At 44.9% G+C, this 25,638-nt stretch overlaps 1 protein-coding gene across 1 annotated transcript in view; it reads right to left on the bottom strand.

Moving 5' to 3' along the window:
- The window catches only part of LOC124606105, a 236,930-nt gene that overhangs the window by 171,646 nt on the left and 39,646 nt on the right, over positions 1-25,638 (bottom strand). The window contains exon 2 of the mRNA XM_047138070.1: positions 21,364-21,454. The gene's annotated coding sequence lies outside the window, so the exon portion shown is untranslated. The remainder of the gene's footprint in view (positions 1-21,363; positions 21,455-25,638) is intronic.

Below are 25,638 nucleotides of genomic sequence, written 5' to 3'. Positions count from 1 at the left end.
ACAACAACACACCTCAAAAACAGGTCAAAGTAGACAGTTGGTATCCTACAACCAAGTATACCTAAAAAATAGCTGTGAGCTGCGAAAAATAACCACTAAAAACTCTTTGTGCTGGAAGCAACTTCTGCGTGCTCACACACAGTCAGACCGATCGGCGACCCGCTCAGTTGGGTGCAGAGAGGGCCGGGGGAGGGAGGAGGGGAGGGTGTTGGTCGACCAGTCGACCCGTGACTGGGCGGCCTTAAGGTACTATTTCGCTGCGACTGCCCGCCGTAGCGGCGGGCCTTAACTGCCAGCCGCAACTGCCGACCGTCACTGCCTGTGTATTTCGTTGAGACTGCTGACCGCAGCGGCCACGCCACTCAGTGAGTTCGCAACATGGATGCTAATACCTTTCTAGGTTTTTTGGTGGACGAGGAAGAAGAAGAGGAAATTGTTGCAATGCTTACAAGATCTTGTCCCCACAGCATTTTCCAAACACGGAAAAGTGAAGGAATTTATGCTAACTTAGTAACCGTTCACTTGCGAAACGATGAAGAGAGGTTCAGAAATTTCTTTAGACTTAACCCATCTCAGTTCGATTTTGTTTTAAGTCTGGTGAGAGAAGATATAGCAGGAACAGCTACCAGTACAGTGCAAACTCCAACAGAAGCCGACGAAGAAATGGCAGTGACTTTACGGTAAGTAGCTGTATAAAATCATACGTATTCATCAACAATGGTTTAAAATGGATAATTTTGTATCCCTATGAAATAACATAAATTTCTATTAAAATAATAAGTTCGTTTGGAAACGACTCAGGGCCTGTACAGATTGTTGTTTATGTTTACATTATCTTTACACTGTGTTTACATTATGATTAGTAACTATTTTCAGAAGTAGTATCACCTGCTTGTGGTTCGACGTTTATTAATGGGGTGAAAGTGTACGTACCGTCTCCAACCGATGAAGTTCGTTCGAATGGGGGTGAAAGGGAAGACGAGCCGGAAGGACTGTTGCTGACAGGTAGTGGCACAAGAGATGATTCTGAAGAACTGTCAAGTCCCGTAACATAGCTTAAAATGTCAATTTTCGCTTTATTAATGAGGTGACGTGGAAGTTTCCTAATGGACGCTGCGATGCTTCTCATGAACAGCCCCACATCATCTTCCGGGTCCCGATTATTAGCCAAGCGCTGCAGCAATTCCAATCGTTGCTGGCCCCTTTGGTTGATTGAATCCCAGTGTGTTTTCCTCGATCTGCGAGCTGAGATGGAAGAGTTGGCAGCAAGTGCGTCGCCAGAGGACAAGGAAGCAATGGCTTGTGGAGTGTCAGGCCCCGTTTCATTGGCATTTTGTCCGTCTTCATCAGATAGCAGTCCTTCAACACTTGTTGGCTCCTTTAGCGGAACACTGCAAAAAGACGACCGCTCCCTTTCTACAGTTCTCAAAAAGCCTAGTCTGTTGAACAACGCCCATTTTGTTGTTGAACTTGGTGCTGCAGAACCTGTTTGTAGTTGTTCTTTTCGAACTGTTTTCCAGTAGTTATCTCTGATGTGTTTCGATCTCTTCTTACACTGGTTGCCTAAAACGGAACGATATTTGTTTAGCTGTGTAATTAGGACAAGACATTTATGTTTCATGTATTAATAATAATTATGGTTTGTGTTACAGGTTTCTAGCTACAGGGGAGAGTTTTGTGTCCCTTGGACATGGTTTCCGGATATCACCAAGCTACGTGAGCATCATAGTTCGTAGTACGGAACCGCGGGGCTGCTACGGTCGCAGGTTCGAATCCTGCCTCGGGCATGGATGTGTGTGATGTCCTTAGGTTAGTTAGGTTTAATTAGTTCTAAGTTCTAGGGGACTTATGACCACAGCAGTTGAGTCCCATAGTGCTCAGAGCCATTTGAACCATTTGAACCATCATAGTTCGTGAAACAGTAGAAGCTATGTGCCAGCACTTGGCACCTATCTTCCTGCCTCCTCCATCTCGAGAATCTTTCAGGAAAGGTGCGAAAGAATTCTACATTCTTTGGGGTTTCCCTAACTGCTGTGCTGCGGTTGATGGGAAACGTATAAGGATACGGTGTCCTGGAAAAAGTGGTTCCCTTTTTTGGAATTACAAAGGGTACTTCTCCATAGTACTTTTGGCATTGGTTGATGCGAACTGTAAATTCGTTGCGATAGACGTAGGTTAATATGGGAAGGAAGGAGACAGAGGCATATTTAATAAGTCGGCAATGGGGAAAATGATCATGAAAGGAGACGTGTTTCCAGCAGATGAAGAGCTTCCATTAACTGACATCAAGATGCCATTTGTTATAGTAGGCGACGAGGCATTCCGCTTGCGAAAGCATATTCTCAAGCCTTACACTCGCTCGTCTGCCCAGCAAGATAAATCAAAAGCGACCTTCAACTATAGATGTCACGAGCGGGCCGAGTTTCTGAAAACGCTTTTGGACTTTTGTTTCAGATATTTCGAGTGTTCTACACAAATCTGAATCTGGAACCTAACACATGTGATAAACTCGTTACAGCTTGTTGCTGTCTACACAATCTCATCAGGGACGCCTATTTAGAAAAAGGAGGATGACCTTTTTATGAGCTTGACCATGACGTGAGTTTACCACAGAACATTATTCCCCTGCCCCGAACAGGGGGATTCTACCAAGCTGAAGGGTTTCAGGTACGAGATACATTTAACAATTACTTCTGCGAACCTACAAATCAATGATTACAACCTGGAAAAGAACTAAGGCTCAAATAAAGGAAATAAATTATTGTTACTACTCGTAACGACTTTTGTAATCGTTTGGTGACAGAAAGAATGGAAGCATTGTTGTAGCCTTCATATTGTACAATTTGTCACAGTAGGAAAAAAAAGCATAAATAAATGAATGTGTATATGCAAAACACTTACCATCTTTTTTCATTGCTTCTCCTATCTTCGTCCACAACTTATCCTTTGCCATCACATTTCTGAAATCTGTATGCGTATTATCATACAGTATAGAGTATCTGCTCACATACTCCACTAACTGTTCGTCGTCATCGTGAAAACCTTTCTTCGACATAGCGCGTCGTTGATTTCTGCAGTCGTCACACACCTGGCAGTCGCGGCCCAACTGCGTGACTGCTTCTGCAGCGGCCGAGACGCGGCAGTCGCGATGACGTCACGACCGCTGACTGCCGAGCAGTTACAACGACATTTGTTCCGTTGCTTTGCCTAAGAGCAGTAGTGAACTGCCCGCAGTCACTGCCGGCCGCTACGGCCGGCAGTTGCAGCGAAATAGTACCTTTAGGGAGACTGAAGGTGTCAGGGGTAACCGCCAGTTGAAAATGCTGGTGGTGGTACGATATGAAAACAAGAAGGGAAGGAACATTAGAGTCTACGTGCGGCTGAGAACTTGATTGAGAGAGTGTTAGCGTAAGGAGGGCTATGCATGAAACTTTCACCCAATTCGTAACTAAAGTTCTACAGGGTGTTTCACAATGTTTTGACCATTTCAAATTTGAATAACACGCGCTAAAAACAAGCTATAGCGATGGTGGTGCTGTCTATTAATAGTGCGGATTGTCAAGATTCATCTCGTATACACGTCAGTAACCATGTTGTACTGGTCGAAGCAGCATCGTGTGTTTGCGGTGGAATGCTGTTTTCGCAACGGTAAATATGCCTCTCGTAGTCATGTCAAGATTTTTCCGTGATATCCAGTTCCTCGTCGTGGAGCAACATTGAACTTGGTACGAGACTTCTGTACAACTGCCAGTGCACCGGATGGAAAATCAACCGGCTCTCGGAAAACCGTCCGAAAGCCGGAGAACGTCGAACGTCTGCGTAGCAGTGTACATGCTAGCCGAGAAGCTTGCAACTGCATAAAGATCGAATTCACTATGAAATTTCCAGAATTCCTCCAGCACTTACGAAAGATATGTTCAAAAACTGGGTGGAATGCCTCGAGTAATGTGTAGCCGCCAATTCTCGTCATTTGTCCGATGTATTGTTTCATAAGTAAACTAGAATAAATCATATACCTTGAGTAAAATGTTAAACTTTGTTTCGCAATCAGTTTGTGCGCTACTCAAATTTGAAATCGTCAAAACATTGTGAATCACCCTGTATCTACCGACTTCACAAAAAATCCTAAAATGTTTTGGTCTTGCATTAAATCAGCAAAAGGATGAAGTCACCTGTCTACACACCCCGCCACCATAGTGTCAAAGAAACACGTGACACAGAAAAGGCCGAAATATTAAACGTCTCTTTCCAAAATTGTTTCACAGAGAAAGGTCGCACTGCAGTTCATCCTTTAAATCGTCGGACAAACGACAGAATTACAGACATCGAAATAAGTAACCAAGGGACAGAAAGTAACCAAACTCGCTCAACAGAGGAAGGACCGCGGGACCTCACGGGATGCCATTCGATTCTGCAGCGAATATGTGAGAGAACTTTCCCCTGTTCTACCAGCAGTGTACCGTAGATTTCTAAAGGAGCGGAGCGTTCCTAATGATTGGAGGAAAGCACGGATCCCTCTCAGTCTCAAGAAGGGTCTTCGAACAGACCCATAAAACTGTAGGCTTGTATCTCTAACGTCGGTCTCCTGTAGAATACTGGAACGTGTTTTCTGTTCGCGTTAATACATTTCTAGAGCCCGAAAATTTCCTCTGTAGGAGCAACATAGGTTCCGAAAGCAACGATTGTGTGAAACGCAGTTCGTTCTGTTGGACCACGAGACCCAGAAAGTGGTAGATACAGACGCTCAGGTAGACGCTACGTTCCTTGACTTCCGCAGAGCATACGATACAGTTCCACATTGACATCGAACGAACAATTCGTGCGGAATATCAGACCAGCTGCGTAATTGGATCAAAGAGTTTCTTGCAAACAGAACACAGTATGTCTCTCAGAACGAAGAGAAACCTTCAGACGTAAAAGTAACTTCGGACATGTCTCAAGGAATTGTTGTAGGACACTACTTTCACACCGTATATGAATCACCAGTAGATAAATCGGTATCCCAATCTGCAGTAGCCCAACCCTTGACCAGGATACCAATAACTCCTCAACAACTACAGAAGCTCGTATTCCAATCTCCAGTTCACTTCTGTATCTTAACCATAGCAGGGTACCAATAAACCCCCGAACAGCTACAATAGCCAGTGTCCCAATCTCCAAGTAACTATATAGCTTATCTCTAGAGTAAAAGTGCATTTACGGTGTTAGTGGCTTTTCTGTTGCATGTTGCAGTTGGTAATTGTGTGCGCGGGGAATTATGGGAAGTGAATATGCCGAATGATGAGTCGGATATAACAAGACACGGGAATCCATGAGAAAATAGCTCTCGATAAACGTCGTAAATGGATCAATCTATTTTAATTAAATCAAGCGAGAAGGGATGTGAATCAAAATTTTTAATTAAATCATGTGAGAAGGCAGGTGGATCAATGCTTTTAATTAAATCTTGGCAGAAGGTACGTGGATCACTGTTTACTAATCAAAACTTGGGAGACAGTAGGTGGATCAATGTTTTTTAATAACAGAATAGCAGATCATGCTGTTGCATACAGATAAGTCACAACTCTAGAGAAAGACCGGCAGAGGATCGACGCTTGGTACAAGGAGTGGCAATTCACCCTCGACATAAACAAATGTGTTGCGAATAAATAGACATAAAGACATTTTATTATATGACTACACGACTACAGATTAATGGATGGAAGCTTTTACTTCCATAAAATATGTAGCAGTATCAGTGCGGAGAGATTTCAATTGGGACAACCATATAAAATTAACCGCGGGTAAGGAAGATGCCAGACTGAGATTCATTGGAAGAATCAATAGGAAATTCACTCCATCAACAAAGGAATTAGCTTACAAAACTCACGTTCGACCAATTCTTGAATATTGCTCATCAGTCTGGGATCCGCAACAGATACGATTGATGGAGCAAGTAGAGAAGTTACATAGAAGAGCAGCATGTTTCGTTACAGGTTCCTATAGTAAGTACGGAAGCGCCATCGAGATGATCAGTCATCTCCAGTGGCAAACATTGCAAGAGAGGCGTTCCGCATTACAGTATGTTCTATTGTTAGAATTGCGGGAGCAATCGTTCCCAGAAGAGTCAGTCAGTGTATTGCTTCCTCCTACTCATATCTCGCTGAAAGACCACGAAGGTAGAGAGATTCGGGACTACACGGAGGCTCACCAGCAATCGTTATTCCATTGCACCATACACAAGTGGAACAAGGAGAGGGGGAAGCGACAGTGGTACACTACGTACCCTCCACCATACACCTTAGGGTGGCTTTCGGAATGCAGATGTAGATATAGATGATTAGGAGGGATAGTCATAAGGTTTTAATTATGACCTCGAAAAAATAAACCTTAAAAATCACAAAAAGACATAGAAAGTGACCTAGGGCTTTAGAAGTACATACAGAGAAGAACGTGGAGAATTGTCTGACTTTACCGCATAATAAATGAGGAAAGAAGGGAAAGGACGTGTACCCATTACAGTCCCGTGTTACGGATAGAACAGAGGAAAGCTGGGATAGTTAGGACATGTCAAAATAATGGAAGAAGACGAGTGGCCAATGACAGCACTTTCATGTCAACCATCTGGATGGAGAATTGGAAGACCACGAAAGCAGTGGCTAAGGGTTATCCAAGAAGCGAGGAGAGAAGAGGCATAGATGAAAATGAGAAATAATGGCGAGTTCGAAGCATTTGGCGACAGAGAAGCGGTAAGCGACGACCACTGTATGACACCCGTAAAAGTAAAAGAAAAAATAAAAATTTCCTAGTTAATTTTGTTTGTTTGTTTACAAGTGCATGGGCTATTCGGAAAGCATGGTCCGATAGGTCGCGAAATGGAAAGGACAATAAAATTCCGATGAAGCTTTGCACAACAATGTTGGGCAGTGTCTCTAGTATGCCTGCCGATCACGTCAAGTCGCTTTTTCAGTTCTGAGCACACAGCTAGCGCGTAGAGATGCTTAGAGCAGTAGTGTCTCCCGCCAAGAATGGGTGCCCGCTGCGAGGTTTCGCTGGATTTCATGCAAACCCGCATAACGTACCTGTCACACATTTCCTTCCTCATGTCAGTTCTCAGCCGTACAGCGCAGGGTCAGTGAGAACGCCCCTACAGAATTTTCGATGACAAGTGTTTGATCTCCCGCCATACAGCCCAGAATTAGCTCCCTCTGATCTTCATCTCTCTAACATGAATCTGTGTCTGTGGAGACAACATTCTGGCTCAGACAACAAACTGCGGGCACGTTCAGAGAAGTAGCGGAAAGCACAGGCGGCCACCCTCTATGACGAGATTATTGGAAAGTTCGTACAATGCTACGAGGAATGTCTAAGTCGGAGCGGCGACTGTGTAAAGAAGTATCTGAAAGATGTAGCAAACTGTTGCAAATAAAACATATTTGATTTTCACTGTGGTTTCCATCTCGCGATCGATCGGGCCTCCCTTTCCAGATAGTCGTCCTACACGTCTGCGGTCCCGGTACAGATTGGAATCCCCGTGCCAAAGTACCTCTGGCTGTGTGCTACGGTACTGTGACGCGGAGTTTTCAATCTGTAGCGGGACTGAAGACGTGTACTTCCAAACAAATAAATAAAATTAATGAGGGTATTTTAGGTTTTCAAGATGATAATGCAAATGTTATGAATAGCCCACGACTGGAAAAGTACGGTGGCTAACCGGAAAGTGACCTCGATCTTCATGTCCGATGGGAGGCAGTGCAATGAATGCCGAGTTGGTACCCTGGCTCACGCGATAAGTCAGTGTGCTTAGAACAGTGATAGCAAGAAAGCCACTTTGTTTCTCTTTCGTCTACAGCAGCCGTACAAAATGGGCGTTTCAAATTGGAAATCACACACCACAGGAGTGGGCGAGGTGGTGCTGTTGCTAACACACCGGACTCGCATTTCGGAGGATGACGGTGTAAATCTGCGACTGATCATCCATATTTAGATTTCCCGACATTTCCCTAAATCGTTGGAGGAAAATGTCGGGATAGTACCTTTGAAAGGGCGCGGACGATTTCTTTTTCCATCCTTGAAACAGTCAGAGCTTGTGCTCCGTCTCTAACGACCTAGATGTCGACGGGACGTTAACGCCTAATCTTTCTTCCTTCTCTCGCACCTCATGAGAAATAGGTTGTGTAATACGGTGGCAGAAAATCTCAAAGCTGTTTTCATTCTTCGCGAAGTTCGTGTTATGTACGAACCGAATGGGATGAGGTGAAGGCATTCTCCATCAGTGGCGTCATTCAAGACTGAAAATACATGACGTTGCGATAGCCGCCAGTCCTTAGTAACGATCTGTTGCGTAATACTGACAAAAAATCCGTGATAACCAGTGTTTCACGATATCTCATCAGTTGAATGACTGTGATTTCGGACTATCTCGACGTATTCCAGTGATAAGCCGAGTGGTGGAGTCGCCTTACCGCAACGCTTCAATGAGTTTCGTACCCATCATCTTCAGACGAAATGTCGGGTTACTGCTGCTGACTGCATATTATAATTTCTCCAAGCTTTGAGAATGTTTGTGGTGAAAGATATTATCTATAGATATTTCCTTCGATAGAAGTTAAAATGGCTCTGAGCACTATGGGACTTAACATCTGAGGTCATCAGTCCCCTAGAACTTAGAACTACTTAAACCTAACTATCCTAAGGACATCACACACATCCATACCCGACGCAGGATTCGAACCTGCGACCGTAGCGGTCGCGCGGTTCCAGACTGAAGGGCCTAGAATCGCTCGGCCACACCGGCCGGCCCTCCGGTGGAAGCCGGATTAATTTTGTTCATATGAAGAGAATGCTCCTAATTTTTTTGTAGCTTAACTTTAATACATTTGTTTTTTCCGAGACTCTCTATTTGTAAGAGGATTGCTCTGAGTCCCTTATACGTTTGTGGGAGTTCGGGTTACTTCACTAGACCGTTTATTACTTCTTTTTCGGAGTTGCTAACGGTCTCATAAAAGGCGAATGCAACTTCGAGAAACCTTGCTCTGAGCGTTTTCATGCCTACGGACTCTCGTGTGTCGGACAGCGCACAGATACGTGTAATGCCCGTCTTAGTGCCCAATTTTGAACCCTTTGCAGCCTCACAATATGGATTTTGGTTGCGTAGCTACAGACAGGACAGGCATATTCTAATCTTGGCCTCATGGCCGTCGTTGCCGCCAGACTACTGTTGACATTTAGGAGAGGACATTGATGCGGGCCGTCCGAGGGAAACGTTGACCTAAGGTTATACCTAGGTACTTTGCTGTACCTCGCCATGGTATATTTCGCCTGTGTAACCTGAGCGGAACGCTCTCGTGTCTGCGGTGTAGGGGGAGCGTTTGCCTCTTCTCTGGGTAAGCATCAGAGCCTGAGTGTTTTCATTATTGATCGTGATGCGCTATTTCTTGGGGAAAGTTTCAGTTCTGTTTAAGAGGTTTTATAGTCTCCTAATGCTATTGGTAGCAAACAGAAATGCTGTATCATCATTCGCTTTTTGCGAATGTGGGGCGGTCGGCGTGTCGGCCGTGAATAGGTTGTATAGTGCAAGGCCTATCACCGATCCCTGTGGACTCCAGCCCGTATGCTGCTTCTTGATGATTCTATAGTGTTAATTTTTACGATTGGCTAAGTAGCTCTTCAGCAATTTCCTAGCAGATTAAAACTGTGCGCCGGACCCAGACTCGAACTTGGGACCTTGGCCTTTCACGAGCAAGTGCTCTACCATCTGAACTACCCAAGCAAGACTTACGACCCATCCCCACAGCTTCAATTCTGCGAGCACCTTGTCTCCTACCTTCCAAACTTCACAGAAGCTTTTCTGCGAACCTGGTAGGGCACTTGGCCGCGGAAGGTGAAGGTCCCGAGTTCGAATCTCGGTCCGGCACACAGTTTTAAGCTGCCAGGAAGTTTCATATCAGCGTACACTCCGCTGCAGAGTGAAAATCTCATTCAGCTCTTCAGCAGTTTAATGACCTGGCCAGGGAACCCTAGTGTGTACAATTTTTACATTAATCCAATGTGCTACACACCGTTAAAAGCCTTGGCTATGTCTGGTAGCACTAGTACACAATAGCCTTTCCAGTTACAGGCTTCTATGGCGACTTCGACCACTCTCGTAAGTTGTCATGGTGCTTAATGTTTGCTGCTAAATCCTAACTGGAATTTTTTTAGTATTTCTTCTCTACGTATGTAACCTTCCATGTGAACCAATAGGAGGCACTCTTAAAGCTTACTTGGTGCTGGAAGTAAACTTATGGGTCGGTGGTGCTGGGGGAAGATGAAGTCTTTTCCAGGCTTAGTGATGTTACTACTGTTCCTGGATGCTGTTCTCTTGCTCTCTGTACTTCCTCTGCTTTGAGGAAGGGTAGTGGTAGAATTTATTGTCCTAGGAGATTTACTCTAATCATACGGGTTGCGTCATGATGAGAACTTGTACTTCATGGTAGGTCTTTAAGAATGTGATCAATTGATGGTGTGATCCAAACTGCCAGGGCAATGGCTGTCGAAAGGGTATTTTTTATTCTGGACTTTTGATGGATGGATGACGATGATGTGTCCTCCTGGCGAAAGAGAATGGCCAGGGAATGATACCTTGTGATCACTTGCTTGCGACTGTTTTGATGTTCGTGACGGTCAATGCACAGTGTCGTGTTGCATCAGCTAGGCCTGACACCGATCCCTGTGGACTCCAGCCCGTATGCTGCGTTTGGAAGATTCTATAGTGTCTGGCGGTGTATCTTGGCGGTCTTATATGTGATTGGAGGAGACGACGTCTTCTCTGTGTTCTTCTCGCCGATGCTGCCGACGATCTGGTCCTCCAGTGAGCAGCTATACTGGCCACAGATAGCGCTCAACTGTTCTGATGTCAAGAAGTGACGATGCTCTTTGTCTGGGTGTCGGCGAAATCGTACCGCCACTTGGGTCCCTGGATGAGCACGGTGCGGGCGGCTCCATGGGACGCTGATGCGCCGATGTCTTTCAGAGTGGATTTTGGGTGCCTGTGGGCGCGGACGGCGCTGAGGGCAGCCGGCTGATCGTCCGCTGGTCCCTCCGTTGTAGGTGTAGGACTCTAGGTGGCTCCGTCTCCGGTGTTGCTGCGTCCTGCTGCGTAGCCGCTCACACCTCACCGATGGCGCAGGCAGCTAGCGCCGTTCGTTTCCTTGTTTCTGACCGCTGCCGGTACTTCAGATGCGGGGTGGAAGGGCGTAGGCGGGCACTGACTTGGCTGGAATCACCTCCGTGGCTCGGTGCATTTCTGCATCCTACAGGCAGGTGATTATTGGTGCTGCGTTGTCCCTCCCGGCGCTGTCCCCGGTGGGGGGGATGGCTGGTGGGTTGGTCGTGTCTCCTATTTCCTCCCTGAGCTCGAGCGGCGTGCCTCTTCCGACGCTAGGCGGCTTGCAGGGCAGACCTCTCAATCACATTGACGGCTGTGAAGGCGGCAACCGTGTTGTTGAACGTCGACGGCAGCACGCGGAGTTGCACGCATGTTAGCGACTGTTTCGATGGTGCGATGCCGGGACTGCCACTGCCATCAGTATGCCGTTTGCCCTCACTGGGCGCGGCCGGTGGTGGGGTAAAGAGGCTTTGCCGGTGGTGGGGGAAGGTGGCGCGGCCGGTGGTGGGGGAACGCGGCGCAGCCCAGGTGCTGGCATGTAGTCGCGATGTCTGTCCATTCCCTCCGGGAACGCCGCCTCCACAAGAACGGATCGTTTGTGTCTTATTTTTGTAACGGTCGAATCTCACGCTGTGTTGAGATGAAACCCACTATTCTGATTCGTTAGATTGTGGTACAGACGTGTTACTACGGCGTATTTGGCAGTTTGAGTCCCAGAACTCGTTGGTGCTGCGTAGCTTCTTCGTTGATGCTATGGTCTGCGACCGCAGACTTGTCTGTCTGCTATAGTCGAACGTTCATGATGTGTTCTGTACCGCACTGTGCGATGCACAGCTGAATCTGTCCGTTGTCCTGCATCCCACATTAGCACTCAACACTGTAAACGCTTGGCGTCTGCAGTCCTAGCCAGTCTTTGGTCGAGCCAAGCATGTCATAATTTTCCACGTTGCATGGAAAACGGTCTTTATTTGAAATTTCGCGATCTTGGTTGTCGGCGGCCCTCATTATGACAGCTCCTCCTGTCAGAGGTTCAACTGATTTCAGGTTGTCCGGTCGCATGGCAGAGGAAATCTACAGATGGTTCAGATGGCTCTGAGCACTATGGCACTTAACATCTGAGATCATCAGTCCCCTAGACTTGAAACTATTTAAACCTAACTAACCTAAGGACAGCACACACATTCATGCCCGAGGCAGGATTCGAACCTGCGACCCTAGCAGCAGCGCGGTTCAAGACTGAAGCGCCTAGAACCGCTCGGCCACAACGACCGGAAACCTACAGATGTTCTTATGGCATGTCAACGACATTCACGACAGCATCATGCATGAAGATAGAAGAGGGTGAAAGTCTGGAGGGCACGTTCGGTCTACAGGAGGAAGACTCACACGGCCCTTATCTCAATGCTCAGAGTTGCCACCATTCTGCGCAATGCAACTCGGTACTAACCATAATAGTAACTGGTCCATCTGCTTGCCACGCCACTGCATTACACTTTATCCAAAACTGGTCACACCAGTGCTGGAGTACGCGGCAGTGGTTTCAGAGACGGCCGCTAATTCACGAACACTGGAGCTGCAGAGCGTGCAGAACTGAGCTCTGAAACTCGCTCCGCGCCTACCGAGGCTGAATCCAACTTGCCTGCTGCTCGAGGACTCTGGAATCCCGCATTTGAGAGATAGAATCCGGCAGAGTGCACCTGCCTTCTACGAAAAGTCTACTCAATCCCGTAATCGGCTCATCACGAGACTGAGCCCCCAACCACATCACAGGTCGACAAAGCTTTGACCTGAACTGCTGCGAGAATAATTTTCTCTGCAGCAGTATGAGGTAAACTCACCTCCGCATCGCCAGAAGTCAACCTTACTGTGAGAATAATCTTCTCTACAGCAGTTTGAGGACCATCATCTCCACATTGTCTGAGACCAATCCAGCAAGTCAAGTAAAACGTTACAGTTTAACCGGCACACATGCCGAGCAAAGGAGTGCTCTACAGACACAGCGACCAGCATCCCAACATTTCGTCTGAAGACGATGGGTGCGAAACTCACTGAAACTTTGCAACAGGACGCCGCAACCTTTTATCACTGTTGGACAACTTTTCGCTGATTTCTGGATATGTTGCATGAGACCGTGACTTAACATGTAGGGTACCGAATGTTGTGCGTTCGTTCGGTTCCAAAAATAATTTCTGAGAACCGCTGGTTATTGCCTTCCTGGACATTCGTTTCCTTTATGATTCTGAAGGAGAAGGCCTTGGAACAGAACTGTGGCAACATTATGGTTTCGTAAGCCATTTCGGAGACAAAACGGCACTCAGTGCTGTGGGGACCATATGCCCCCACCACCCCCTCCCTCCACTCCCTCCCTCCCCAGAAAAAATAAGCACGTTAAAATCTGTCAGCCTATACGGCTGTGTTACCATTTTAGAGGATGCTAAAGAAATCTTGAATGTGGTATTTAATGTGGAAGGAGAATCAATCCTTAAGTCTCCCATCAGACATTAACAAAACTGTGAATACTTATTCGAAATAAGCGATACAACTCTTGACCAAGGACTTTTTTTATTACGTCAGTTCTAATGAGACGTTTTTGAATATCTGCTCTACAGACCAAACTTTGCTCCAGGTGATTCCTAACGTGCTTGGCACCACAACGAATCAACGGTGAAACACAGTGTTCAACGCCTTTCTTCGTACAGCTGGCATACCTAGAGCAACATGGTATATAACGAGAACCCCATCTATACCCCCGACATGAAATGCTCACTTCTGCGTCATGTGGCTAGCACACTGGCCTCGCATTCGGGAGGACGACGGTTCAATCCCGCGTCCAGCCATCCTGATATAGGTTTTCGGTGATTTCCCTAAATGTCTTCGGGTAAATGAGGGGATGGTTCCTCTGAAAAGGCACGGCTGACTTTCTTCCCTGTCCTTCCCTAATCCGATGAGACCGATGACTTCGCTGTCTGGTCTCCTCCCCGAAACAACGCAACTCTGCGTCATGCTCGACATTGCAGATTCTGAAGAGCAGATACCTGCTCCAGAGAACAATAATTTTAGAGAAGTACGGCGAGCTCTGACAGAATCACGACAAAACAAATCTCTCTGCTTACACGATTTATGAGCTGTATCACCATCCAAGTGTGAGTGTCGCAGCATCCTACAATAACGTCAAAGAAGGCCGCACCTGTTTCGCTTGTTACTAAGCAAACATCTACATTATTTACAGTTCTGCAATATATCTCAAATTCCGAATTACCGAGCAAGGTGACGCAGTGGTTAGCGCACTGGACTCACATTCGGGAGGACGACGGTTCAAACCCGCGTCTGGCCATCTTGATTTAGGTTTTCTGTGATTTCCCTGAATCGCTTCATGCAGGTGGGATGGTTCCTTTGAGGGGCACGGCCGACTTCCTAACCATCCTTCCCTAACCCGATGGGCCATATAACTTCACTCTTTGGTCCCATCCTTTGAATCAACCCACCAACGAAATTCCGAATTGTCACAATCTTTAAATCGGAACTTGAGCTCGTGAGGTTTATGCTTGGTTATGCAACACCTTACAAATTTTTTTTAACAAAAATCTCCTTCATTTAGAACCGATCTAAGTTACTCTCTCCTTCCCTTTCTCTCTCTCTCTCTCTCTCTCTCTCTCTCTCTCTCTCTCTCTCTATCTCTGTCTGTGCCTTTCTCGCGCGCGCGCGCGCGCTTTTGGTGAGGGTTGTATGAGGAACCCGCAGCTGTCTTTTTAAAAGTTGTATCTTTCTCTCCCCTCTTTATTTTTCCATTTTTCCAAACATTTCAAACCTGTTCTTTAACGCCTTATGCTCTAAAATTATGTTTTCAGTACGTCCTCCGTTTTCATTTTTCTTCTGTCACGCCTTGTTTTACATTATCATGATCAGCTCGTGGTCTTGTGGTTAATATTGCTGACTCTCGATCACGGGGCTCTGGGCTCGAATCCCAGCCGGGTCGGGGATTTTATGCGCTCTGGACGTGGTGCTCGTGTTATCACCATTTCATCACCATCGACGAGCAAATAGCCGAAGTGGCTTTAAGTAACAAGACATGCAGCAGTTGGCCGATTATCCCAGTAGGCATCTGCCGGCCAAGTCTGCCATACGTTCACATCATTTTCCCTGATCTTCAGTCAGACGCTTCCCTGGTGGCATTCAGAAGCTCCATAAAGCATCCCAGGAGGCACTCGGCTGGATCGAGTCCATCAACATCCGAGTGTAGTCTGATCCGTTTTAAAGCTTGTGTACTGTATGTACTTTCACATGTTCATATATATTTCTTTGTTTTGCTAAATGTATATTACTGTAATTGATACATACGATAATAATAATAGCTTAATCCTTCACTAGAGCAATGTTATTAAATACGTAACAAGTGCTTGAAAATGATCCAAGGTTGAAATCGACCGATCACACATATAACAAAAAGAATACAGCCTACTTGGGTCAGGATTTCATTCTCAAAACTCATTGACGCTGAGGACACCAACACAAATAAAAATTTAAAGTGAAGCTTTACCATCCGTATTTTCGTGAAACGGGACTGTCAGCTACGATACTGAATTCCCCAAGTTTGGGGTGTATCTACATCTGATTCATAAGTGACAGAAATTGGTCTGTCATTCTGAAGTTTAGCCTTATCTGACAGTTCCCGACTCTCGAAATTCTGTTACACATTGCACAGTTTGACAGACACCTTAGCATAACCGGCCTGGCTTGCTTTAATATCTTTACGTCTACTCACGATATAAATAAATGGCGGCGACAAAACTGTTGAAATATTGATGACTGGAGGATACTGCCTTGCAGTTGAAGATCAATGTAGACGTACCCTTGCCTGTTTGTGAAAATTCTATAAATACGCGCTGCGTTAATTACTTTACTTGAGGACACGGTGTAATTAGAACTACTGTCAGTGAATAAAACGGAAGTTTTGAAAACTACTTTAGAAATATAGTCACAAAGTGGCGTCGCATGTCGTTTTTACTCTGTAACGACGTTGGATTTTAGGCTAATCTTTGAGGTTCCATTCAAGTTTCACATGTTTTCAATGTTTCAGTAGAAGACTGGAAGTGATAAGAAAGTGTTCACAAAAAAACTATGCTGGTCGAAAGTAAAGATGACTTATACGGGGCTTCAATGGCACTGAGAGTTTAGTTAGCGCAGAATGTGGATTAAGGATATTCACAGCTAAGACGAAAGCTATGAAGACAGTAGAACCCAAACTGGTGACTAATTTAGCATAAAATTATGAAATACATAGTAGAAGAAGCGAAATAATTCTCCAGTAGAACAAACATATCTTAAGAAAAATAATGAACCAGATTACAGTGATAGTCTTGCTGATCTTCACGACTGAAAGAAAAAATTGCAGTTTTTGAATTTTGTTTTAACTTTTCAAGCAGCCAGTGCTCAGCCGTTCGTTTGTGATGAAATTATAGTCTTGAGTTAAAACATCTTCGGTCATTGAAAACTTATCATAATTTTGTAACTTGTTGAACACCTAATTTGCGTAAAAAAATGCCGAAAACTAGAAGTTAGCAACTTTCTAAATAGCTCTAAGAGGGAAAGCGAAAACTCTGCAGTGTTATTCTCAGAAATTCTTCGTGGAAGCGGTTTGCTACTGTCTTTTACGAATCATTGATGTCGTGTGGGATTTGCAGTTGTAAGTGGCTGTGGTGAGAGTTTGCGCACTGTATTGTCCGACAAGAAACGAAGAGAGTGAAGTCGTTTTTTCTTCAGTTGAACCTACTAGGTCTCGTAACTTAAAGTGTCGATCCTGCGAATAAGCCGTTGTTAATGCTGTCTTGTACCCATAGACATACAAAAAGAATTTAACCCAAGTGTATCAAGAACTGAACAGACTGATAAAATTATTTTTGAAAACTGCAGCAAGGTGGAGGACCTGTTGCATTTCTTACATGAAAACCATTGTGTGACTTCTGTATTAAGTTGCTTGTAGAATAACCAGATTGAAAAATACTGCTATCGTAGCACAGAAAAGGCGAGAATGTCCAGGGCAGAGTTAGGGACATAAAAGAAAGCAACCCGCTTTTCGACTTATCTGGAAGTTTCTCCAGCGCAGTGAGCTCTCTTAGAAACACCCCCTCTTACATGTATGGGGGTAGAACACAAATTTATGTGCTTCTAGACAGTGGGATGCGTCTACAATAGCAAGTATCTGGGAGTGGGGGACCATCTGTAACAGAAAGTATCCAAGAATTGGAAAGCATGCATCCTAAACTTCAGTGACACTGTGTCATACTGCACGACACGACAAATGCCATGTTAGATGACATAACAGCATGCGTCATGTTATACGACATGACAGATGAGGACACGGTATGAGGTACTTGACGCGATGATGATATTACATGACATGGGTGATGATACTGACAAGTAAAAAAGCGCGAATATGTCAAAATGTTTTGAATTACATGTCTGTGAAGCTGCCAGATAAGTTGAAAATTTGGCATTAGACAGCCTTTCTTGGCAACCGATGTAGATTTTTGTTGACGAGGGCAACAACTGATCCAATATAGGGTCTTTTATTGCCTTTCGCACCACGTTGCTTATATCATGGCAACAGATAAGTCTTTCGCAAAGCAACAGGACGAACATTAATTATACGTATTTGTATGGCTTTCTGCAAAACTTGAACCGGTTCGTACCAGTTTGAAACATAGAAAATGCGCGCAAAAGACTCACTGAAACGTTTTTTGAACGCAAAATTCTAATAAAGCTAATTTTAGAAATCGAGTTTTCAGTTTCGTTACAAGAATGTATTTTTTAGTAATATGGTTCAAAGTAAACCGTTTCCGAGCATTCTATTCAGATTAGAACCAATTTTACATGATAAATTTAGCTCGAATTTTAACCGTCGTGTCTGGACAGCGGAATAAAATTATTAGATAAAAAAATTTCCTTTTGACTTTATCGATTTATCTAGCAAAAGCATGGTCCTATTAGTGCAAGTCTAATGCACTGGTATAGAAGTGGTGCGCAAAAACACCGGTGGATTGACTTTGAATCATCACTCTCGCTCCAGTCCGGAATTATTTAAAGGTGACCGTTTTTGCACGCAAAATCCCAACGGTGCACATACATATGATGCCCTTAGCTGAACATTAATTTCAGCCAAATTAAAATCTTTTGCGAAAAGAATTAATCGATTTGCACAATTTGCCTTGGCGGCAGCTGCGGTTTGCCGTTCGAACCGTGCTTAATGTACCGGAAAATAGCTGCAGTAAAATGGTGTTCGAATGGCTACACAAATGGCAGCTAATTCGGGCTAAACCAAACACTTTTTAATCCATATTCCTAGCTTCAATGGAAACACCCCCTCCCCCTCCGCTCCCCGCCCATCCCCTCCCCTCCCCACCCATCCCCTCCCAGCCCCATCTCGCCGAAAACCGCGATTCTCCGCGCGACCTTTTCAGACATACTTGTTGCAGTACGAAAAGTCGTTCCTAGTTACACACGAAGGGTACATCAGCTACAGTCCAGTTCCTATGTTGCTGCGTCCACTGAGGACGCGCAGCTGTATGCCCTTATGTGAGGAATAGCTTTTTGCTGGGTAGCCAACTCTAACTGTCCATTGCAAGCAGTTCCCGTCGCCAGGAAACTGGTTAAAATGGACCTGCATACACTGACAATTGTGATTCCTCTAGCGGTAAAGACCAATTGTCATTGACAAGGGGTGATACCTATCTCTGGTCGCTGTCGATTAAAATCTTCTGTTCTTGCGCCATGTTACATGGTTGCGAGTGGGACGTCATTCCTTCAAACACATTAGGTAATCCACGTTGATACAACAACAGATCAGCTAACTTCATTCGTGGCATGGTCATAGTCAGGTCCAAACGCTATTGCTCCTATCGCGTTTTCGAATCACTGACTCCATGCAGCCGACTTGCGCCCCCCCCCCCCCCCCCTCCCCCCACCTCTCTCTCTCTCTCTCACACACACACACACACACACACAAACACACACACCACTACACTCACTCACGTCAGCGGTCACGTGACCGCCTGGTACCAGCCCTACACCACTCACAGCGCTCCAAAGCGACCAGTGCGCTCTTTTAAACAAATGACTAATACTTTGCCCCGTGAGTTTATCTTCCTCAATCTTTTTTGTATAGTTTGTATTTATTCTTCATATTTTATCCGGGCTAAATTCCATTTACTTCAGGTGGTTCTTTTGCAGTGTTGCAACCTTCGTGAAAGATAATGCATCCCCCAGTTCAGTTCCCAGAGCTCCGGAAGATAGACGTTGACTGTGGATATTATATCACAGATCACAGACACAGTCCCTTTGACTGTTCATACACGTCACTAAACCCGCCCAAAGATGTAAATAACAATGGATGAGCAGCGTCTATTAGACGGAATGGGTCCGACAACCGATCAATTCCAGTTATTCCACCAGGAAGGAGGTACACAGCTCGTGTTGTCTGTAGTTCAGCCATGCCTAAACGGCCAATACCGTGGTTAGACGTGCCAGAAAGGGTTCTCAGCAAGAAAGTGTCCAAGCGTTTCGGAGAGAGAAAAATCGATGTTGTTCGGACATGGAGGAAATGCAGAGAGACAGGAACTGTCGATGACATGCCTCGTTCAGGCTGCCAAAGAGCTATTACTGCACTGGATGACCACTACCTACAGACTATAGCTCAAAGGAACACTGGCAGCAACGCCACCATATTCAATAATGCTTTTCGTGCAGCCACAGGACGTCGTGTTACGACTCAAACTGTCCTTAATTGGCTGACTGATGCGCAACTTCACTCCCGACGTCCATGGCGCGGTCCATCTATGCAACCACGACACCATACAACGCGGTAAAGATGGGCCGAACAACATAGCGAATGGACCGGTCAGGACTGGCATCACCGATGAGTGTCGCGTATGCCTTCAACCAGACAATTGTCGGAGACGTGTTTGGAGGCAACCCGGTCAGGCTGAACACCTTAGACACACTATCCAACGAGTGCAGCAAGGTGGAGATTCCATGCTGTTTTCGGGTGACATTGTGTGGGGTCGACGTTCGCCGCTGGTGACCATGTGTGGCGCCGTAACGGCTGTGCGATACGTGAATGCCATCGTCCGGCCGATAGCGCAACCATATCGGCAGCATATTGGCGAGGCATTCGTCTTCATGGACCACAATTCGCGCCCCACCGTGCACATCTGGTGAATGACTTCCTACAGAATAACGACATCACTCGACTAGAGTGGCCAGGATGTTCTCCAGACATGAACCCTATCGAACATGCCTGGGATAGGTTGAAAAGGGCTGTTTATGGACGACGTGACTCACCTACTACCCTGAGGGATCTACGCCGAATCACCGTTGAGGAGTGGGATAATCTGGACCAACAATGCCTTGATGAACTTGTGGACAGTATGCCACGACGAGTACAGGCATGCATCAGTGAAAGAGGACGTGCTACTGGGTATTAGAGGTACCGGTGTGTTCTGCAATCTAGACCACCACCTCTGAAGGTCTCGCTGTATGGTGGTATGCCGCAATGTGCAATTTTCATGAGCAATAGAAAGGGCAGAAATGATGTTTATGTTGATCTCTATTCCAATTTTCTGTACAGGTTCCGGAACTCTCGGAACCAAGGTGATGTAAAACTTTTTTTGATGTGTGTATTTTGAACTGATGACAATAGTAACTCGGATGCTGAAAGGGATGTAGAGAAAAAGAAATTCATGTGTACGTTGTACGATCTGAGGCAATATGAGAAATGTATGCAACGTAATTCCAATAAGTAAGAAAGTAGTATTCACTCATGCGAAATTGCGAGGAGGAAATGCAGAAGTTATTGCTCTGAGCTGTGCCTTACTTCAAGTATGAACCCTTCAATAGACATAAGAGCAAAAGTAAGTAATGTTTATACAGATGATAAAACAATGTCATACGTCTCACAGCGTGGTGCGACAATTTCGTCTTGACGTGACACCACTGCGACGGCTTGTCTACGAATACGGCTGTTTGTTTATTCAAGTTTTTTTTCATTTGGGCCCGTGACACCAATTTGACCTTCTATTCAAGAATTGTAGGTCGTCACTGGGAGTTCGTCTTTGGATTTGTACATAAATAGCCAATTACACTGAGCACAAACATATGATTTAGTGTGCTTTTTTGAGTCTGAAAAATGTAATAGTCGAAAAATGTTTTAATACTCGTACTTCAAATCGTACTGCACTCACCTTCACTGACTCGCGGGCGAAACCTCCAGCTACGTTTTATGTGCTGTTCTCTCTTTTATTCTCTTGAAACTGATGCAAGGAAGAGCGGTCACTGTAAATACAAAGAACAGTGTCCCAAGTCATTATATACAAATTAAAACAAAAGAAAATATTTGAGAATTGATAGGTTGCAGACTACCGTAAACTAATTTTAAAATACAGGGTGATTCTTGTTAACGTTTTAAAACCCACCGAAGCGACGTAGATGACGCCAAAAGAAGTAATTTAATATACGACCCGTGGGGCCGCAGATGTTCGACATACCCCAACAGCGGACGACAAATGTTCAACACATCAAAAGATGCCGTACCTCAGCACACGTGCAGCGGTTAAGCCTATCGGTCTGCCGCAGCTGATCATCCCACCCAAAGTCAAGTATTCACGTCGACGTGTCTCCGGACCTTTGTGTGCGACTTTAGCGAGTGGGGATATGGGTCTGAGAATTGTGTGTGGCAGGCAGTACTATTTTGTATTGCGTTAGACAATTATGTTGCTACATTAAGGTAGAATTTATTCTTTTATTTAACGATCTCCAACGGTTACTTGCCTAGTCGGCGGTGCGGGTCTCCCGCATCGTTCGCTACGCTCCACGGAGTATGTGAACCCATCATCATCATCATCATCATCAATGGTTTACTGTGAAGTACAGTACGAGAGAAACCTAGCTTATTGCGTCCGTCACAGGTGAACGAGTATTAGCTTCCGAATTACACTGCTACTAGTAAATGACCTACATTTTCTATTCTAAATAAAGTCCATAAGCTAAAAAGAAGGCGCAAATAGAAAGGAACACAAACTTAGAACAACTTTTGCTTGGTTACAGCGTGGACAATAATTTTTAACTTCTACGTATACAACAGATCACTCGCACTAAAGTAATTCGAAAACAGAGCAACTTGGTGGGGCGACGTGCAGCGCCGCCCCCTACCGCAAGGGTAGGATCGACAAGCACGGGCGCTGCACGTCTGACGAGGTACGTCATCTGGTGACGTCACCTGTTTAACATATGTAATCCACTTTTGGGGTAGTTCCCAACATTTACGGCCCCATGAGTCTTACATCAAATTACTTGTAGCAGCAACATCTACGTCGCTTCAGGAGTTTTTAAACGTTGAGAATCACTCTATATACGAGAATAGATTCGGTTTGAGACATTAGCTAACTACCGCATACACCATTCAACAGTACAGGTATCATAATTGCTTAGCTCATTATAGTAAAACCTTCATTCTGATATATAATAAACAAGTATATTTTAACACCAGCTGATATTTGTGAATCACATAAAAGCTATTGGGCAAAGCAGTGGGTAAATATTTTTTGAATACAAAACAGTATCAGAAAGTTCTTGCTCGTATTGACATTGCCCCGGAATCATAACAGTATTTAGTAAATACACTGAGGAGCCGAACAAACTGGTTCACCTGCCTAATATCGTTAGGGCCCTCGCGAGCACGCAGAAGTGCCGCAACACGACGTGGCATGGACTCGACTAATGTCTGAAGTGTTGCTGGAGGGAAATGACACCATCAATACTGCAGGGCGATACTTAAATCCGTAAGAGTACGAGGGGATGAAGATCTCTCCTGAACACCAAGGTGCAAGGCATCCCAGATACACTCAATAATGTTCATGCCTTGGGAGTTTGGTGGCGAGCGGAAATGTATACAGACAGAAGAGTGTTACTGCAGCACTCTGCAGCAATTCTGGACGTGTGGGGTGCCGCATTGCACTGCTGGAATTGCCCAAGTGCGTCGGAATGCACAATGGACATGAAGGGATGTAGGTGACCAAACAGGATGCTTACGCGTGTGTCACCTGTCAGAGTCGTATCTAGACGTATCAGGAGTCTCATATCGCTCCAACTGCACACGCCCCACATCATTACAGAGCCTCCATCAGCTTGAACAATCCCCTTCTGGTATGCAGGGTCCATGCATTCACGAGATTGTCTCAATACCCGTACATTTCCATCCCCCCGATTTGAAATGAGACTCGTATGACCAGGCAACAGGTTTCCAATCGTCAACAGTCTAATGTCGGTGTTGGAGGGCCCAGACGAGACGTAAAGCTTTGTGTCGTGCTGTCATCAAGGGTGCACGAGTGGGCCTTCGGCTAGGAAAGCCCATATCAATGATGTTTTGTTGAATGATTCGCACGCTGACAGTTGCTGATGGCCCAGCATTGAAGTCTAGAGCAATCCGCGGAAGCGTTGCACTTGTGTCATGTTGAACGTTTCTCTTCATTTGTGGTTGGTCCTGTTCTTGCAGGATCTTTTTCCGGCCGCAGTGATGTCGGAGCTTTGATGTTTTACTGGATTCCTGATATTCACGGTACACTCGTGAAATGGTCGTGCGGGAAAATCCCCACCGACAGCTTGCAGCCTTGAGTACAGCAGCGAGGAGGTCTCAGGGAGCTCAGATGGTTAAAGTGCTTCTCGTGAAGGGTAATAATGAGGATTCCAGTCTCAATCAGCCCATAATCTTAACTGCTAAGACGCTTCTTGTAAATACTGATACCTGCAATGTAAATCGTGGTATTTCTAAGAAATGCACATTAATATTTTTGCATGAACTACCTAGTTGTACGGCTCCTTATAAGCTAATTGTCTGACCAAAGGTTGATTTGGTTTGCAGGTTTAATTTTATTTACTCTCTGATACATTTATTGAGTTGTCTGATGTACTCGTAGAATGTAAACGCCTATCATAGACGCTTCCCCCTTATTCTCCATCATTTTCTTCTATTAATTTCGATCAACTGTGGACCAAGTTCGTTTTAATCAGTTTTTCCTGGTACTAACTCTCGTTTGCTACTCCTCCTTTGCGTCCTCACTCCATTAACTTGTGTTCGAGTCGTAGAAACTGCTTGATAACAGGATTTTTTATCTGATTTCTTTGTTCTTTCCATTGCCAATTTTTCCTACTATATATCACCGAAATTCAGTTTTCTTGTTCACAAGAAAATGCGTCTGACGAGTTCATTTTCCCTTATGGATTCAACGATGTGTCAAAAATAAATACATACATACACAAATAAAAATAAAAATATGTAAGTAGCTTTTATTTTCTTGATAGTCTCAGATATTCCTTCTACTCTACTGTGAAATTATTGGCTTCCTCGCTTTATACACCATTGTCTTCTGTTCTTGGAGGTCTTTATAATTTTCAAAGAGTTTTTCACTACGCATGTCCTGTCCTCTGGATGCAGTGCTATCATTATCAGACCTATTGAGCCATTTCTTAGTTCCTGCATAGTGTTCTATCGTCTGTCCCGTTCAATACACGTAATATTCCGTTGCTATATGATAACGAGAATAAATATACCTTTCATGAAAATTAGAATAGGCCTATCCTTCAGGCACCTTCAAGAACAACTGGTCTCCCTTTAACTCATCAAAGATCCCAGTAACTTCTCGTCGACTAATGTGTGTTCAATATTATGGATTATTATGAAGACTGGTAGTTTCGCACACCAGTTACACTCGTGCATGTAAATATAGCGTCCTAAAGTGCATAAAGTCCCTTCTCCTTCGTTGTACTAAACAGCTGTTGCGAGACACTACAGTTTATGGGAACGCTGTGGGTTTCGTGCGGCTAAGTGGGAGTCAGATACAGGCAAGGAAGGAGATCAACCATACATGATCTGCGGCTAGTGACAGCTGTCAGTGCTATCTGGTTGCTTCCTGCTGGATACTTGCGTCATACTCATAGCCAGTCACACAGGTCAGTGGTACACCTGTCCGTTATACAATAACTGCGACCTACTCCCCGAGACCCTGCGCGTACGTTTCATACCGAGAGGTCTCTTTCCTCCATGCAGTTTTCTAGCAAAGCGCTTCGAAGATCAGAACTGATCCTTTACTCCTAACCTTCACAGCTCTACCTTGGTAACGGTTTTACTACGCAAAAATGATGTCATAATCAGTTGCTACTAGAGCCAATGAGCTTTTTTCTTTTACCCAAAGGTAGATGGGCTATTCGCATGGTGCTGAAGAGCGACTTTATTCTTAAAAGGATGTACCGTAATTCTGATACCAAACAGCATCAGCATACCTTGATAATCAGAAAAGTTCGCATTTCTAATATGGTTTTGTTATCCTTGAAATTTTATAATTATTAAGCCAACGCTACTGATTTTTAAACCACACTCGAAAATGCGATGAAGTAGCTGCGTTCTTTATTCCGATAAGGATCTCTAACACTTGAAAAGGGTAGATCAAGGAAGGAAGACTTAC

Source organism: Schistocerca americana, chromosome 3 (assembly GCF_021461395.2).
Source record: "Schistocerca americana isolate TAMUIC-IGC-003095 chromosome 3, iqSchAmer2.1, whole genome shotgun sequence".
Lineage (NCBI taxonomy): Eukaryota > Metazoa > Arthropoda > Insecta > Orthoptera > Acrididae > Schistocerca > Schistocerca americana.
Note: the sequence above shows the minus strand (reverse complement) of the source record. Positions and strands in the feature narration are given on the sequence as shown.